At 48.5% G+C, this 19,029-nt stretch overlaps 1 long non-coding RNA gene across 1 annotated transcript; it reads right to left on the reverse strand.

Annotated features, from left to right (window-relative positions):
* Window positions 1-688: 688 nt before the first annotated feature.
* LOC110342576 lies at window positions 689-17,852 on the reverse strand. Its single transcript, XR_002384690.2, has 4 exons — window positions 17,662-17,852; window positions 9,393-9,561; window positions 9,114-9,251; window positions 689-2,270 (listed from the first exon to the last, which is right to left on the reverse strand). It is a non-coding gene; the product is annotated as an uncharacterized LOC110342576 (long non-coding RNA).
* Between the last annotated feature and the right edge of the window lie 1,177 nt (window positions 17,853-19,029).

Here is a 19,029-nt window from a genome sequence, read left to right on the forward strand (position 1 = left end):
TGGGGAAGCTGATGATCGGTATAGCTCACACGCATAAGCGGATCCCAGGGCTGAGGGCTCCGAGGCTCCACTACAGAAAGCTGATTTAGGTCCCCAGACTGGGTTTAGCTTGTACGCAAAGCACTTAGAACCAACCAAACTCCAGTGCCCTTGCTAGGCGTGCGGCGGTATCGCACCACTTCTGCGCATGCGTAATAAGATCTGGCCATAGCATCCTGGGAATTGCAGTCCTCTGAATCCAACCCCAGACTCCAACCCAGGACATTAAGTCTGGCTCAATGGGTTTGAAGCTGGGCAAACAACGCTCTTAAACTGAGTTTCTGTAAAGCGACAGTTTTGTAGTTTTATTTTATGTGTAGCTGCAATGAAGTATGACTTGAAATTTGGTTTTCTTACAGTCCCTGAAACCTGTGTTCTACGCATTCTCTTCCGATCTTTCCCTAGCCTCTCAGTGTTAGGAATCAAACCCAGGGGCCTCATTCATGCTAGGCAAGTGATCTACCACAGAACCATGCTCCTAACCTTCTCTCTCTCCTCTCTCTCTCTCTCTCTCTCTCTCTCTCTCTCTCTCTCTCTCTCTCTCTCTCTCTCTCTCTCTCTCTCTCTCTCTCTCTCTCTCTCTCTCTGCCTCCCTCCCCCTCTCTCTCTGTCCCCCTTCCTTTCCTTCTTTTCTTTTCTTGACCGGGTTTCTCTGTGTAGCTCTGGCTGTCCTGGAACTCTGTGAATCAGGCTGGCCTGAAACTCAAAGATCCACCTGCCTCTGCCTCCCCAGTGCTAGAATGAAAGGTGTGCACCACTATGTCTGGCTTCTTCGCTTTTTCTTGTGTTCTCTTGTCTATAGGAGACTATTTATTTATTTATTTACTCATTTGTTTATTTTGGTTTTTTGAGGCAGGATTTTTCTGTGTAACATCCCTGGCTGTCCTGGAACTTGTCCTGTAGACCCTGTAAACCAGGTTGGCCTCGAACTCACAGAGATCCACGTGCCTCTGCCTCCGAGTGCTGGGACTAAAGTCGCGTGCCACCATGCCTTTAATTAAAGGCCATCATGAAGGTTTGTGCTTTGGCCCACATCCTGAGTACCTGACAGGCCAACTGAGGCAACTGCCTAACTGGTTCCTAAACCAAGGAGCACAGCCTTGGTTGGTCACCTCACAATGCGCTCCCCAGCTCCAAGTTCCTTAGCCTCTTTGATGTTTCTTTCAGCCAGGTAAATCCCGGGGGTCAGATTTGTAAGGGAAGTCCCTGGGGCCCAGCTTAAGCTCTTTGTGAGATCTGGTCTTTGATAACAGTTGTAACTTAGGACCAAGGGTCACAACAGGAAGTTCCGAAGTGTCTTCTGTTACAGGTGGCGAGGACACGGCCGGACACGGCCATCTCCACAGGCCTCCATCTTCAGCCTCGCCTTTTCAGTCCTTTAAGATGGGTTTCAATTCCAGGATGACTTTTCCTACCAGGAGGGAAGCAGAACTGGGTGGCCCCGTGAGACCAGGTCTTGGTGACTTCACTTAAAATCTTGTAGCCAACCACAGGCACAACTAGATCTGCCTTCTGGGATTTTTGGCCATGTAAATAATAAATTCCCCACTCTCTTTCAGTCAAGGTTGGGTTTTTCATCCTTCAGTCACATGAGTTCTGAATAATTCTCTCCAAAAAGACCAGCAGATAAAAGCTAAAGTTGTGGAACCACTGATATCTTCCCTCATTGCTCATTTCCTCCGTGAGCCTCTTGCTTGCACTATGTGCCGTGGCATTTGGCCCTAAGGTATTTAAAACAAAATAAAAGCACAACTACGCAGGGCGGTGGCGGCGCACACCTCTAATCCCAGCACGAGGGAGGCAGAGGCAGGCGGGTCTCTGTGAGTTCAGCTGCAGCCTGGTCTTTAGTTGTGTGTGGGGGAGGAGGGATGTGCAAGCCGTGGTGAACTCTGTGGAGCCTGGAGGACAGCTTCTGTGACTTGGTTATCTCTTCCAGCATGTGTGTGCTGGGGGGTGAATTTAGGTCGCCAGGCTTGGTAGCACGTGCCTCCACTAGCTGATAAACCTTTGCTGGATGTAAGATATTGAAGGAGGCACCAGATAGACTCACTTTGTTCCATTCTGACTCTACTTTTGCCCTCCAGCAGTTTTCCTCCATCTGAGTTTGTCGTTTTTCTCTTTGTGAGTCTCACAGCCAGCCTTACACTTGGGTTGTTCTTGCCTCTGCCTCCAAAATTTCTGGGTTTATAGGCCTGGAGCATTAGGCATGGTATCCTGGGTCACTCTCTCTCCTGCAGACACCAGGAAAAAAGAGGACTTAATTGGTGAACATCTTTATTACAAGGGGCTGACCTCCCCCCCTATCAGGTAATAGCAAACCTATCAGGACAGATCACCCCCTCCCTGAATAAAGGCAGGCTCCCTCACATGAGGCTGCATCCTGGAGACAGACTGTGACCCTCAAGTGAAGACATTAGCCGCTCCTTCAGAACCCGTTGGAGAACCGTAACTGAGACAGTGATCAGTCAGACCACCCCTACCCCAGTTGGAGGTGCAAACCCTGGGTACTTCCCTTCCTCTAAAACCTCCAAGTTCCCATTAGTCCCTGAAAATGAGCCTGGGGATCCCTGGCCTCATCGTCCATTCTCAGTACAATTACTTCTCTACCCTTCTCTGTTTCTCAGCCTTAGACTCCGGCAGCATCGCTTTTGAAGTTCTTATTTGATTTTTTTGTGCATGAGTGTTTCACCGGCAGGTATGTAAGTGCGCCACTTGTACTGGAGGAGGTCATATGAGGAAGATGTCGGATGCCCTGACACTGGAGTTACAGATGATTGTGAGCTGCCATGTGGGTGCTGAGGACTGAACCTGTGTCCTCTGGAAGAGCAGTCAGTGAACCCAATCTCTAAGCCATCTCTCCAGCCCCTGTAATAATATTTTTTATTTAGTGTGTTGGTTAACTTGTTTTCTAGCCTACTTTATCAATTTCTAGAACTACCTAGTTAGAAAGGGGTTGGAAGATCTGGTCTGAACTTACAGTGCTTTTATGAGTTACCCTCCAGGCCTCTCCGTGAGCACTTCCAGGGTCGGGGGACTTTATTGCTTGACCAAGCACTCATTTCCAATCTTTGAATCACAGAACTTTTAAGATTTTGAGCCAAATCTGCCTCCCTGTTATTTTCCTTCTGCTCCTTCTGGCAGAGTTACAACTACGCAGCCTTCTCCCCTTCTCCTGTCCGCAGCAACCCGGAGGAACCCAGGCGCCACTCCTAGGAAGAGAACGCCTAAGTGGTTTTCTGTTTTGTTTTTAAATTTTTAAAAACTACATTCTAAGCCAGGCAGTGGTGGCTCACGCCTTTAATCCCAGCACTTGGGAGGCAGAGGCAGGTGAATCTCTGAGTTCGAGGCCAGCCTGGTCTATAGAGCGAGTTCCAGGGCAGCCAGGGCTACACAGAGAAACCCTGTCTCAAAAAGCAAACAAAAAAAGAGTGCTTCTCAGAAGTGAATGGGTTCCTACCCCACACTACATGGAAGGGTTTCTATAGAAAGAATGACCTCGACAAGTTGCAGGCCTGGTGGAATGGGAATGTCAGACTGTAACTGAGGTACAGGGACCTCAGTGCAGCCTCAGGGACCGGATAATGCAGGCCTTCACCCTCCGGCTCCTCCTGATCTGTTGTCTCCACCTCTGATTCCGGTGTTTACCTACGTCTTCTTCCCAGGTTACAAACACAACAGCTTCATCTTTCTTCCTTTGCCTATGGCCTCAGTTGAACATTTATTGATGGCAATACAGTGTACACATGGTTTTTCTAAAGTTAGGATGGAGCCTCGCACAGTGTAGCACACGCCTTTAGTCCCAGCATTGGAGGCAGAACGGGTCATCTCTGTGACGATGTTGTCTCTTGCACATCCCCTTTAACAGCTCCCAACTATAGGCCAGGAGTTAGCTCAGCTCAGCTGGTCTCGGCAGAGACAATTTCCTGCAGACAATTCTGGAGGACAGCCTCAGAGCCAAGGCCAAGGACTGGCTGGAAGAAAGCAGGTCCTAGAAGCAGCCTGCTTCCAGTAAGAACTGGTACCTCTGCTGGATCTCCATGACTTCCCCCAAAACTAATAATAGGTTGAACTGCTCAGATTTTGTAATGAGGAAAATGCAAACAAACCAAAGGACAGAGGAACCTGCTGGCAGAAATGGGGAAATCCCTTCCCAAAATTTGTGAATTTGGAAGCTTACGCACAAAATATTTCCTTGAAATACGGAACATGATTTCAAAGCTTACAGTTCCTATAGATAAAGCAAGGGGAGTCTTTGCTGAAATCCCTAAACAAGCCTAGGAAATTAAAAAAAAAAAAGAAATATCTCAAAGCACTTGACAAAAATATAGACATGCAAATTCTGTGGTGAATGATGGGATCAGAGCAGAACCGGGAAAGTCGCCATGCAAAGGCTGTGGCTTCCCAAAAAAAAAGGTCATCGCCAAATGAAAGGCTGTGGCTCCCAGAGAAAAAGGCTACCACCAAATCAAAGGTGACATTTCCCTGGACTGAGGGAAGACTTGCCTTACCTTCCAGACCAGCTCGACAGAAAAAGAAGCACACTTCAGCCATGCACAAGTAAAAGGAGAGTCTCAAAACTCAAAGTGGTGTAGAAAATCTTACCCCCTTGCAGTCAGCAAGTAGGTTCCTTTATCTGCAGTTCTGCTTCAACAAAATTGAATGTGGGCCAATGAGAGAGACGGCCTGCAGCATGGACCCAGGCAAGGAGGGACGGTAGGTTTGTAAAGGCTTTGCAAAGTATCCCACCTGAGAAGTGGTTTTGAGAAAACAACCCAAGCAGTCAGCAGAGGAAACAGCAGAGATGTCAAGACAGGAGAAAAGGCAGAGGAAAGAGAGCAGTGGGGGGCAACGAAACGTGACCTATATATTTATATCTAAATCTATTTATAACGCGCAATGTACATACTAAATAGGAACTCAAGACAGATGGAACACACTGTAAGGGAAATTTTAACAAGGACTAAATGATCTCAATTAAATTCTGGAATCAAGATTACGGGAAGGTAAACACACTCCAGATGTGAGAGAGGAGAGGGTGAAAATTCAGGGAAGGATGGTAAATGAACATGATCTATAGACCACGTTATACTGGGGCGGGAGGATGATCATAACATTCTGGGAATAATTGGTGCTGTGTTTTTATATGCTGAGAAGACTGTGCCTGAGAGTGCTGACTGGGATTGTAATTCTCTGAATGTTTTTTGTTGCTGCTGTGTTTTTAGATAGAATCTTGGTATATAGCCCACGATGGCCTTGGATTCCTACACTTTATTCTTCAGCCTTGTTAGTGCTGGAAATAGAATAAAACAAATGATATGGAGAACCAAATACATCATACTTGAGAGTAAAGGCAAGTAAGCTGAATTCTGCTGTTAAAAGACTAGCTGTTTCCTAAAATTCAGGTGAATATTTACCTAAGAGAAGCACACTTATAGCAAAGTGATAAAGTTGTAAAATAATACATGGAAGAAAGATGGCAGAAGAAAAACAAATAAAAGTAGATGTATGCTGATTTCAAAGCAGTAGAATTCAGTCTACAGACAGGCTTAGGGGGCCAGGGGACTATTGCCTTCAAAGGAATTGGATGGAATCAGGAGGCAATAAGAATTCTTTTCCTTATTTTTTTCATTTCTTTTTTTTTTTAGATTTACTTTATTTTGTGTTGAGTGTTTTGCCTGCGTGTACCTATGTGCATTCATGCGTGCCTGATGCGGGCAGAGGTCAGAAGAGGGTGTTAGATTTCCTGGAACTGGAGTTAGGAATGGTTGTGAGCCACCGTGTGGCTGCTGGGAACTGAACCCAGGTCCTCAGCAAGAGCACTGAACCACTGAGCCGACTCTCCAGCCCCCTTTTCTTTTAAACAATTTATTACATTATTTATTATTTTTGGAGGGAGGGAGTGTGCGTGTGGAACTCAGAAGATAGCTTTGGGGGATTGGTTCTCTCCTTCTCCTATGTGGGTACTGGGGGATTGAACCCAGGTCCTCCGGCTTTGCCTGCTGAGTCATCTCATCAGTTAGGAAAATAAAAAATTTTTAAAAGCCAGTTTTCCAAAATTGAAGGGTATAGTTACTATAATTCCAATCAGTATCTTAAAGAGTGGACAAGGAAAGCTTTGAAAAATTGACAGAGAGAGCGCTGGGGAGATGGCGTGGTGGGCAGGGCACTTGTGTGCAAGCATGAGGCCCAGGGTTCGACTCCTCAGACTTCCTGTAAAGTGGCAGCAGGAGTCTACAGTCTCAGTGCTCCTATACACAGATGGGAGGTAGCGGCCTGTGCAGACCCACACCCGCACACACGAACGTGCACGCACACACAAGGTTATTATTTTAAATTACCGAGGGAGAGCTAAGGGTGTATTTCAGCGGTACTGTGCTTGCTTAGCATGTGGGAGAACCTGGGTTCAATACCCAACACCATAAAAAATTAGCGAGAAAGTTTTATCAAATATCAGTTGCTGTGTGGACTTTTCTGGGAAAACATAAACAAATTTCTACTCTGTCCAGATAGGGCACCAATGACAAACCAAAGAGCGACTCTACTGATGATAATCCAAGTTGGGGAACAAATGAGTTTATAGGGCTCACTTATAGAGGGGGGGCTACTTACAGGAGAATGAGTGACCCCAAAGCAGCCACACCACTGAAAGGCTCAACCCCATAGCCAACATAGACGAAGCTCCCACTTCAGTTAACCTGTCCATCACTTCCAGAGAGCGGCCTGTACAGAATCACACACAGCCGGCATGCTTGCATAGGGCATGGCTGGAATCTTAGACCCCAATGCCTAGTCCAGTGACCTGCTTGATTTGAGGATCTCTGCAAGTAGTCACAGCTGTTCTGAAGATGGTGATGGCTGTCCTGGGAAGACAGCATTCTACAACATTCTACCCCTCCTGGCATCTCTAAGGTTCCTTCTGTCTCCCTGTTTGTAATGATCCCTGAGCCTTAGAAGGGGGACAGATAGATATCTGGTTACTTTCTTCCATTTGTCACTGAATGATGGGCCACCATTTTACAGAAACTGTCACTCCTCCGAAGTTTTATTGAAACCGAGCAGTGGTGGTGTATACCTCTAATCCCCGCACCCAGGAAGGTCTGAATCTGTGAGTCTGAGGCCAGCCTGGTCTACAGAGCTAGCTCCAGGACAGCCAGGGCCACACAGTGAAACCCTGTCTCAAAACAAACAAACAAACAAACACAGAAGTTTTTTTTTTTGTTTTTTTTTTGGTTTTTCGAGACAGGGTTTCTCTGTATTATCTTGGAAGCTGTCCTGGAACTCGCTTTGTAGACCAGGCTGGCCTCGAACTCACAGAGATCCACCTGCCTCTGCCTCCCGAGTGCTGGGATTAAAGGCATGCGCCACCAACGCCCGGCAAACACAGAAGTTTAATTGAATATAAGTCTTTAAATTAAATTTGTGGGGGGGGTCACAGGACAATGTGTGTGAGAGAGTTGATTCTCTCCTTCCCCTATGTGAACTACTCAGGTGTGAGGCTCAGAGATAAGGGCCTTTACTGCTGGTCTGAAAGCCATCTTGCCAGCCCAAGAACTTAAATTGTTAAAATAAACACTACTCACTTAAAAAACAAGCTTCCAAGATCCCACCAAGGAGGGCCTCACCCTCCCTGGGGAATGATGTAGGGATTGGGTGGGGGGCTGGGGGGCCTGGTGGAGGGACAAGGGAGGAGGGGTGGGAGAGGGAGCTGGGATTGACATGTGAAGCATTCATGTTTCTAATTTAAATAAAAACATATATCGAGGGAAAAAGAACAAGCTTCCTTGGCCAATGCTGATAGCTGCAATAAACTATGGACCTAAAATAAATATTTAGGAGAAAATCTGACAGATTTATCATATCCAGTTAACAAAGCAGGGCCTGTGACGTCCTCAGCCACAGGTTTTTGTCCTGGCTTACAGTACCAGATGTAAATTCTGCCCTCTGGAATAAACCTTAAATCCAATCAGAGAGTTGGTGGTTGTTTCCATTGACTGTTAGTGCTGCTATTGAACTAGCTGGCACAAGTCAAGTAGCATTTCTACAGTGTAGCTCCAGGGTCCAAGCCTCAGACCGTGGGAACAATTATCCCCGAGCAATTTGCACAACACCTTACAACACTGTGAACTAAGCAGCAGGAAGGGAACCTCCAGCCACATTCCATCTTGATTTCTTTAGATTCTGCAACCAAAGCATCATACATTGTCTCCAGCAATAGGGTCACAACATCTACTTCTGGTTGGTGGCTGCCCTAGTTAGTTTTGCTGTCAACCTGACACAGCCTATATTCATCTGAAGGAGTCTCAAGTGAGAAACGTCCCAGATCAGATTGGTCTATAGCCATGTCTGTGAGAGATTATCTTGACTGATGATTGCTGTGAGTGGGGCCAGCCCGCTGTGGGCAGCCCCACGCCTAGGCAGGTGGGCTTGGACTGCATAGGAAATCCAGCAGAGCATGAGGAATGAGGGAGCTGGTAAGCAGAATCCTCCATGGGTTCTGCTTCAGTTCCTCCTTGACTGAGCTCCTGCCCTCACTTCGGCCACAGCTTCCTCATAACCCTCTTTTGCGCACTCTACTATCAGAGGCTTGAGGATCCTCTCTGGTCCATCAGGCATTATCAGGATGTCACTACTCCTTTGGCAGACAAAATTCATCAAGGATGCATGCCACTCCATAACACACAGAGGAAGATAGTCCCACTGGGACAGCCCTCACAGACTTTCACTAAGACTCCCCTTCTGGGGAGAAAATCCAGCCTCAATTGCAGTTCTTTTTTTTTGGTTTTACGAGACAGGGTTTCTCTGTATTGTTTTGGAGGCTGTCGGTCCAGCCGGGCCTCGAACTCACAGAGATCTGCCTGCCTCTGCCTCCCGAGTGCTGGGATTAAAGGCGTGCGCCACCACCGCCCAGCTCAATTGCAGTTCTTAAAGGGGTCAATGCATATGCTGCTACAGCAACGAGACATGCCATTCCATAGCACATGAAGATGCTACAGCAACGAGACATGCCATTCCATAACCCATGAAGATGCTACAGCAACGAGACATGCCATTCCATAGCCCATGAAGATGCTCACCTCAGGGTTCCCCTGAAGCCATCCCACCCTCAGATGGTTGAGCTTCAGTTGCACATCTCATCACCTATGGCAGAGACAAAGCCGCTGGTTCCCCCAAACTCATCCTAGGTTCTGCACCAAGGGCTTCTTGGACATTTCCTGGGTAAATATAAATAAACACGTACTGTCCCCACATAGAGTACCAACAACAGATCCAAGTACGATTCTACTGATATCCAACTCAGTGAAGCAATGAGTTTATTTGCTCCACTTACAGAACTTGGGTGAGGGGTTACTTACAAAAGAGTGGGTGACTTCAAAGCAGTCATGCCAGTGAAGAGTCTCAAGTCAGCCTGGAAGACAGCTTCCCCACAGCAGTGTGGGTGGAGTCCCTCTTCAGTTAGCCGTCTGACTGTCCACCCTCTGGTTCCTCCTGGAGTTGCTGCAGCAGGTGCAGGATCACACACATCTGGGATGAAAAGTGTAGGAAGAGTGGCTGGAATCTCAGCTGAGGGTCTCATGGCCCCCTCCACCCTCTTCTACGCGGGAAAGTCAACAAGCCTGACCCTGAGAATTTCTTGTAAGCAGTCACAGCTGCCCTGGGAAGATGCTGGTGGCTGTTACGTTGGGAGAGCAGCATTCTCCAACAGTGCAGCCTTAAAGGCAAGGTAAAGGGCCAGGATTCGCCAGTGGGGTGAAAGAGAGAAGCCCAAAGTGGGTGAGTATTCATGCAAAACCATGAGAATTCCACTGGGCGGATGTGGAAATGGCATTGGTGCAGCCCTGATCCTTAGTGAGTGTTGATAGAGGGCTTGATCCCAAGTTGGAAGTGGAGCATACTGGGTAAAAACACAACTTTTTCTGCATCATCACAGCCTGAGAGGCTGAGTCAGGTTCCAGTCTGCCCGCATGGGTCCTGGCTTATCCTTAATTCCCCCCACTTCCCCATCCCCACTGCCTACTCTGCAGACTCCAAGCGTAGCCTCAGAAGGAAAGGTGTGAGGGTAGGGGTGTGTACAAAATCATGTGCCATCTAACATTTGAGAGGTGTATTAGGCAACTCTGTTCTTGTGTGACCATCATAGGCCATACTGAAACCTAAATGGTGTTGCTTACTACACTCCTTGACTGTACGGTAGAGCCTTTTGTCCCTAGTCTACAAACCCCTCTGCATGTTTCTGCATGAAATACTGTGAGCAACTGTAGCATAATGGTACTTATGCATCTAAGCAGAAAGTATTAGACAGTAGGGCTTTTTTTTTAGCTCCATTATAATCTTGTAATATTGTGTATTCTCTCTGTTGCAACCAAAATATTGTGAAGACAGGTGTGACAGAACAGTTTTAGTCCTTGGAAGATGAAGGCAGAAGATCACTGTGAGTTCAAGGGCAGCCCATGCGTCATCGGGAGACCTTGCCTCAAAGTAAATCAAATCAAGTCACACAAACAAACAAAAACCCAAACCAGCTAAGATTGTTCTATAGCATGTCCCGGTAAATGAACACACACCCTAATGGCTGTGCTTATCTTATTGGGCCCCGACTAGATGAAAAGCATAGGGTGTTCATTGCATTATTCTTTCAACTTTCCTTTAGGCTCACATGTTCTTTCAAAGTAAAATTATGGTGAAATAATGTTGGCAAAGGATTTCGTTATAACTTCAACAGAGCAAATTCAGCTTGCTAAGAGACATGAAGACATACACAAATTCACTAGGTGTTCAGATGTGCAATTTAACCTTAAAATGGGGGTCCACTTTATACCCAGGGCAGGAGCAGGGGGAAAACCACTGGGGAGCTGAGAGACACCTCAGAATCTGTGCCCTCTGAAAGATCTCCCATCCCTGGGAATGAGGCCCTTGGTGAGTTCATACAGCAGTGTCTATGCCCTGACAGTGTCGGCCATCTCACACTTGGCTCAGAAATTAAACTCATGCAGTCACCACTTCTCCAGACAGCTTCTTTAGAAAGAAAGAGAAAGAGAAGTAAAGTATACAGTAAGAGGCCCATGGAACATAAACCCCCCAGTGTGCAGTTGGTTCTAAAGCTGAGCTCATGTTCTTTTTCTTTTTCCGATTTTTCGAGACAGGGTTTCTCTGTATTGTTTTGGAGGCTGTCCTGGAACTCGCCCTGTAGACCAGGCTGGCCTCGAACTCACAGAGATCCCGAGTGCTGGCATTAAAGGCGTGCGCCACCAACGCCCGGCTAAGCTCATGTTCTTAATTTTCATCTACTGCCATCTGTTCTGGACTCCCACCACACTCAATCAGCACTTAATCGATAAGACAGCTTACTGGTGTAACATAGACTTCAGCTCTGAGGGTTCTGAGCCCTCACTCCTGGGCCCTTCTCCAGCTGGTGGTCAGCGCTGCCCATCTGTGGATGCATTTTGGGGCACAGGGCACCAAGAGCCCCTGGAGCATCCCTACTGTGTGCTCGGGCTCTGTACCTGTCTGCCTGCAGATGGTTTTCAGGACAAGCACCCCTACTGTGTGCTCAGGCTCTGTACCTGTCTGCCTGCAGATGGTTTTCAGGACAAGCACCCCTACTGTGTGCTCAGGCTCTGTACCTGTCTGCCTGCAGATGGTTTTCAGGATAAGCACCCCTGCCAGGCTCCACCCCCCTCAGTCAGTGTGAGAGTCGGGAGTCAGGCACAGTCACTCGACTCCGTGGTCAACGGGATTATCTCAAGGCACGTATTAACCACCAGCTCCTGCTGAGCTGTCATCTCCATGGTTTCTACTCAACCTTCTGAGACAACCATTGGATAAGCTCACACCACTACCAATTTCTAAGCCATTGCTGGTGATAGACTAGGCTGCTTGGTTCCCCACTTGCTTGTTTCAACCAGCTGGAGCCGAGGGGCTAAGGGGTAGGGTCCAGGACTGCCTCATTGGCAGAGTTTTGTCCCTTAGAAGAGTTTTTGAAGTGGCAACAAAAGTAATTTTATGATTGGAGGTCACCACCGAATGAGGAACTGTATTAAAGGTTGTCGCACTGGGAAGGTTGAGAACCACACTATGTAGTTCTGCCTGGTCTGCAGCTCACCATGTAGACTATGCCACCCATGAACTCACAGAGATCCCCCTGCCTCTGCCTCCCAGGTGCTGTGGTTAAAGGCGTGCACCTCATCTTCCCCACTCTCCTCCTCCCTGTCTTCTTCTTCAGGTGGTCTTGCTATGTGGTCTTGGCTGAACAGTGATTTGCTGTGTAGACCAAACTGTCCTCCAACCCTCCTTCCTCTACTTCCCAAGGGTTTGGGTTACAGACATGTGCCAATATTTGGAGGTTGAGTTTGCCTTTCCATGTACAGTGTTTGTTTTCTTTTTAAATCACTGTCATCTTCATGAATCAAGGTGTCTTGTGTGTCGTTGCTAGAGGCAAAACCAAAGAGAAGCCAGAGGCAAAGTCACTAGAGATCTACCAGGAGTCTTGAGGTTCAGAGATCAAACAACCCTTTCATGACGCAGATGCCCACAGCTGTCCTCATTCTGTAGCTGTCACGACAAGTTTTAGTTATTGTTTAAGAAAAGGTCTTGCCTGGAGCCTACTGTGATTGTCATCAGAGAGACTTCATCTAGCAACTGATGGGAGCAGATACAGAGACCACAGCCAACACTAAGTGGAGCTCAGGGAATCCTGTGGAAGAGGGAGAGGAAAGATTGTAGGAACCAGAAGGGTCAAGGATACCACAAGAACATGGCCCACAGAATTAACTAACCAGGGTGCGCAGGGGCTCACAGAGACTGAACCAACAATCAAGGAACCTGCATGGGTTTTACCTAGGCCATCGGCATATGTTATGCCTAGGTAGCTTGGTATTCTTGTGGGGTTCCTAACAGTGGGGGCAAGGGCTGTTTCTGACCCTTTTGCCTAATTTTGGGACCCTATTCCTCCTACTGGGTCACCTCACCCAGCCTTGATAAGAGAGTACATGCCTAGTCTTATTGTAACTTGTCATGGACTGTTTGGTTGATGTCCCTGGGAGACCTGCTCTTTTCTGAAGGGAAATGGAGGAGGAGCAGATCTGGGGGAGGGAAGTGAGTGGGAGGGATGGGAGGAGAGGAGGGAGGGGAAACGGTGGCTGGGGTATAATATATGAAAGGAGAAGAGATAAAAAGAAAGGAAAGATCTTGCTAGGCATGGGTACACCATTTTAATCCCACCATTGGGAGGTGGAGGCTAGCAAGCAGTCTTCGTGAGTTCGAGGTCAGTCTGGTCTACACAGTGAGTTCCAGGACAGCCAGAGCTGCATAGTGAGACCCTGTCCAAAAGAGAGAGAGAGAGAGAGAGAGAGAGAATGGTCCTGGGTTTTGGGTCTTCCTGACCTGAAACATCACTGTAACCATTGGCCTCTGGGAAACCCTACCCTACTGATAGTGACAGACTAAGGACACCCAACAGCTCATACACTAATCCCAGCTGCCCACGAGTATGTGACTTCACCTGACAAGATGCAGATGCTCTTAAGTGACGGCCCTGCAGATGGCGATCACCCTTTCTCTCCTGGCAGTCCAGTTTAATTTCAGGGCAATAGGCTTCCTCCCTGCCCCCCTCACTGACCGCCACCATAATAAGTTTCTCCACTGACACAGTAAGCCAGATCAAGCTGAACTGAAAAAGAATACCAGCGCGTTTATTGAGTAAAGCTACTCCCAGAAAGGTTTGCTGGTCAGAGAATGAGGCTGGAGAAGCAGCTGCGCTGGAACGAAGGCAGGGAGGTTTTATAGATTGTCCGCCAAAGCTGGCTTGTACCCGAGGATGGCCAAAAGCTGAGCAACGGGGGAGCCAAGAATGCAGAACTGGACTTTCAAAGACTCTTTGAGCGGGTGGGGTTTAGAGGGGGGAGAGGGAGGAGGGAGGGGAGAGGGAGGGAGGAAGGAAGGGAGGGAGGAAGGGAGGGAGGGGGAGGGAGGGGAAGGCAGGGAGGAAGGGAAGAAGGAAGGGAGGGAGGGAGGGAGGGGGAGGGAGGGAGGAAGGGGGAGGAAGGGAGGAAGGGAGGAAGGAAGGGAGGGAGGAAGGGAGGGAAGGAGGGAGGGAGGAAAGGAGGAAGGGAGGGAAGGAGGGAGGGAGGGAGGAAGGGAGGAATGGAGCTCCAACCAAACACACAGGACCTCAAAGGAGGTCATTTCCCAGCTAGGAGAAGAAAGGCATTCCAGATGATGGAGGGGTCAGAGAGATGAGATGGGAAAACTCACCCCTTGCTGGTTTTGAAGTTAAGGGGCCAAATGAACCAGGGAGTCCAGACAGCTTCCAGAAACCAGTAGAACAAGGAAGCATGTTCCTCGTGAGCTCCCACAAACCAGCCAGCCCTGCAGACACCGGACTGACTTTGAACTTGTGATCCTTCTGACTTAATGCTGGGGTGTGATTTTAAACAGGCCTTTGCTGGAGTTTATACCCCCCGGTAGTAAAGCTTCGATTGACTTCTAGACCATTTATTATTTACAGATAAGAATAGTAACTTTCATAATCCTAGCCCTTGAAAGGCACAGGCAGGTGGAGTTTAAGTAGAGCCATGGATACATTGCAAGTTCAGTGCTAGCGTGAGCTGCACGAGACCCTGTCCCCTTCCACTCCCCCTCCTTGCCCAAAAGAAAAGCAACTGTAACTTGTCCAAAGTGACATAGTGCAGAGGTGGTCTTTATGTCTGTGGTCACATTCTTTCTATCCCATCACGACTTTGTTGCTAACCAGAAAACGTACCTCTTGCTGCCATAACTGTCATAAACTTGGTGGTTAACTGATATGTTTTCTTTCTTTCTTTCTTTTCTTTTTTTCTTTTTTTTTCGAGACAGGGGTTCTCTGTATTGCTTTGGAGTCTGTCCTGGAACTCTCTCTGTAGACCAGGCTGGCCTCGAACTCACAGAGATCCACCTGCCTCTGCCTCCCGAGTGCTGGGATTAAAGGTGTACGCCACCAACGCCCGGCCGTTTTCTTTCTTTTTAAGTGTTTAATTTTATATAGGGTCTCTCTGTAGCTCTGGCTGTCCTGGAACTTGATATATAGACCAGGCAGACCCAGAACTCACAGAGATCCCCCTATATCAGTCTCGGTGCTGAGTTAAAGGTCTGTGCAACCAACTCCCAGCTTTAATTTATTTTTAGGGAAGGGACAATGGTTTGGTATGTCTCTATTCTTTACCAGAAATCCTACAGCTAAACAATACTCTTGTGAGGTTTAGTTAGTTATTTATTAATGACCTTCCAGGCAGTATACAGCGTCACATCTCCACCAGGATCAGCATTATGACAAAGATGCCCCCTCTTCTGACCAGCCATCAAAAAGTCCTGCACTTCCAAGCCTGATTCTGCAGGATGGAGGGTGGGTCCATCCCCAATGATCTTTGGTTGTTGTATTTGGAAGTCTGGAGAGATAGCTCAGTGGTTAAAAGCACTTGTTACTCTTGCGGAGGACCCAGATTCAATTCCCAGCATGACGGGGTGGCTCACAACCATCTGTAACTCTAGTCCCGTGCCCTCTTCTCAGGTGCCAGGCACGCACCGGGTGCAGGAAAATGCAGGCAAGACACTCATTCACATAAAATAAAATGAGTCTGAAAGTTTTCTTTAAAAGGTAATTTAAAAAAGTATGTGTGTGTGTGTGTGTGTGTGTGTCTGTCTGTCTGTCTGTGTGTCTGTCTGTCTGTCTGTCTGTCTGTGCATGCCCAAGGAGGCCACAGAACATTGGACGACCCTGGGGATTTCCTGCTGGAGTTACATGCAGTTCAGAGATGTCTGATGTGGGTACTGGACTCGGGTTAGCAAGCCTGTCACACAGTGCTCTTAACCAGCGGAACGGTCCCTCCAGTCCCTACAAAGGTATTACCCTGTGGGTCCAGAATTCTGATCTGAGTGTCAGACTGATGTTAAGGTGTTCCCAGGGCAGGGTAATCTGTGGAAGCTGAAGAAAAACAGGCCCCTTGTTTTACTGGTTTCTGGAAACTGCCTGGACTCCCCAGCTCTTGGGTTTCTTCCCTTCAAAACCAGCAAGGGGTGAGCTTTTGCATGTCATCTCTTTGACCCTTCCTCCTTCTGGGATGCCTTTCTTCCCCCAGCTGGGAAAAGATCTTCCTTTGAGGTCCCCTGAAATTAAACTGGACTGCCTGGAGAGAAAGGGTGATCGCCCATCTGCAGGGCCGTCACTTAAGCGCATCTGCATCTTGTCAGGTGAAGTCACATACTCATGGGCAGCTGGGATTAGTGTATGCGTTGTTGGGTGTCCTTAGTCTGTCACTATCAGTAGGGTAGGGTTCCTCCGAGGCCAGTGTTTGTAGTGGTGATGAAGGTGCAGTGTAGCTCAGCCTCCTGATGTCTGCTGGACTTGTATGACCAAAACGACACAGATGAACCCCTTCCACATAGCCTACTCACAGTTGGGCCCCATGCCCCAGTGAGACAACTGGGAATTCTCTGTAGTAAGCAGAGGGGTGTTCAGGGCAAGGCAAGGCTGTGGTGTTTGTCCTCATGACGTCAGAGCTCAGACTGTGGACCTGATCTGGCAGTTCTTAAACCCCCAGTGTTGCTGACATCTGGACAGTGTGGGGAGAACCAAGTTCCAGACCTTTAGATGTTCAGCTTTGGAAGGTAATACGAATGACAATAGTGCAAAGACTTTCATACACACCCAGGAAGGGCAAGGATTGCTCCCTCCCCCACCCTGCTTCCCACCTGTAATGTAAGATCGCTTAGAAGTCAATCAAGGTGTAGGGACAGCAGCTCTCAGGCATCCTCAGGACCTGTCACATTGTATCCTCCAGGGGAGCCTTGACATAGACACTACAAGCTGGCCTAAGACTGAAGGGACCGCAGGATGTCATGAAGATATAGCTCATCATCACCAAGGCGAAAGTGAGAAATCCAGGCCGCTCCTGCTGAAGACTTGTAAGGCTCCGTCTGAGGGCCGCTTTCTTGTTTCTTGGAAACAGCATGAGGGTCCCTGATGCCATCTCCAGCACACATTAGAAGCTAGGCTTGGGCATCTGTTCACCTGTGTATTGGTGTTCTGGAAGCTGAGACATTGTCTGTGGTCCAGGGAATTCCTGCCAGTGTCCTTATAGTCACTCACCCTGGTCACACCCACACCTTGTACCACAGATGCAGTGCCCTAGCTGTCCCCACCCATCCCTGACACCAGCTGCTCTGTGCCCTCCCACTCACTCTCACATGCCCCAAAGCCCCTAGGGAGTCACCAGCCCACTGCCAGTATCTGGGGGAGGCCCTGAGGGGGTGCCTGGAGGAAGGTTGGGCTGCTGGAAACTTTAGTCTAGCAGGGACCGTTAACAGCTGCAGAAAACCCTTAAAACACAAAGGAACCTCAAAAGGGAAATTTTTGTAAAACCTGATGTCTTGACGTATGAAGACTTTTCTGAAAGGGTTCGTCATTCCCTGCTGTGGAAGAAAAAAAGGCAGCTCTCGCCGGCTACCTCAGCCCACAGGACCGGTTCTCCAGGGGGTTCTGACACAGACACTCACCTCCCCCAGACACCCCTAGCAGGCCACAGGGTGTAGGCTGTGCATATGCAAGCCCACACAGACGCGTTCCTGCATCTGCCTCTTTTAGACACTTACCTCTTCTGTCCGCGGCCACTCTCTCGGGGGCAGGCAGGCTCCACTAAGAAACTTTGAGAAAGCTCTCCCACCGTCACCTGGCCCTGTCCTATGCCACCCGTCACAAGAGTTGGCAGCATGTGGTGAGGAACTTTACCTCTCTTTCTTCCTCCCCACAGCTGCGGGACAGCTGGTGTGTGTGCATGCTTGCGTGCGTGTGTGTGTGTGTGTGTGTGTGTGTGTGTGTGTGTGTGTGTGGAGTGGGGGTGTGAGCGGATGTGGTTCTAAGAGGGTGGGTTTTTCTCACCTCCATGCTTCATCCGGCTGCAACTCATTCCAACCCCCAGTCATGAAGGCTTTTGTGATTCCTTTAAGAGGCGACACTGTGGTAAAAGAACATTAGATAGCCCCTTTGGGTGCTGCGGCTGTCAGCCTCACCTTCCTGCCACTGTCAACCAGGTCCTCTTCACCTCTCCACCCACAACAACTTAGTAGGTTTGGTAGTCTCCGCTGCAATGCCTCCTCTCTGTGTGACTCTGTTTCTTTGTGTGTCTCTCTCTGAGACAGGGTCTCAGTACATAACCCTGGCCAGCCTAGAACTCAGGGTGTAGACCAGGCTGGCCTCTGACTCACAGGGATATCCCTGTGTCTGCCTCTGTCTCCTGATTTCTGGGATTAAAGGTGTGTGCCACCGCATTTGGCCAAGTGTCCTTTTTCTCTGGGGATGAGTATGCTGGGACAATGTTTGTACTGTATGCATGTCTACATGTGCTGGGAAGTGAGCCCAGACCATAATACTCCTGGTGTACCATTGAGCTACACCTCCAGCCCCTAGGACCTCTAAAAGAAAAAGTTAACTACACAAGGGGACATTTCTTTGTCTCACTTCTTCCTAGGAAGCCACGGCCACCACCTTCTTTTTTAAGTTTTGTTTTATATTATTTTTGTGTGTATGAGTGTTTTCCTGCATGTATGTTTGTACACTGTGTACCCACCAGGCTGGTGGTCAAAGAGGGCATCAGATGTGCTGGAACTGGAATTACAGATGGTTGTGAACAGCCTTGTGGGTGCTGAGAATCGAACCAGAGCCCTTAACCACTGAGCTTTCTCTCTATGCCTCCACTTCCTTCTTGAGCCCCACACTCTTTCCTTTCTTCTCTCCCTAAGAGGTATGTGAGAACTACTGTTACTCCAGGCTAGCCCTTCAGCGCAGCCCAGAGCTGCTCCTGAGCCCCTGCTGAGTGGACATTGATCCCTGATACTGTTCTGGTGTGGGAACACAGAGGACGCCAGAGGAGAGGATGCTTGGCGAAGGAGACAGACACCTGGTCACAGGATGATCAGGGAGACAGCAGGAAAAAGCTGGCAGTGGGGAGTCTGGGGTGTTCA

This window comes from Mesocricetus auratus, unplaced genomic scaffold (assembly GCF_017639785.1).
Source record: "Mesocricetus auratus isolate SY011 unplaced genomic scaffold, BCM_Maur_2.0 Super-Scaffold_6730, whole genome shotgun sequence".
NCBI lineage: Eukaryota > Metazoa > Chordata > Mammalia > Rodentia > Cricetidae > Mesocricetus > Mesocricetus auratus.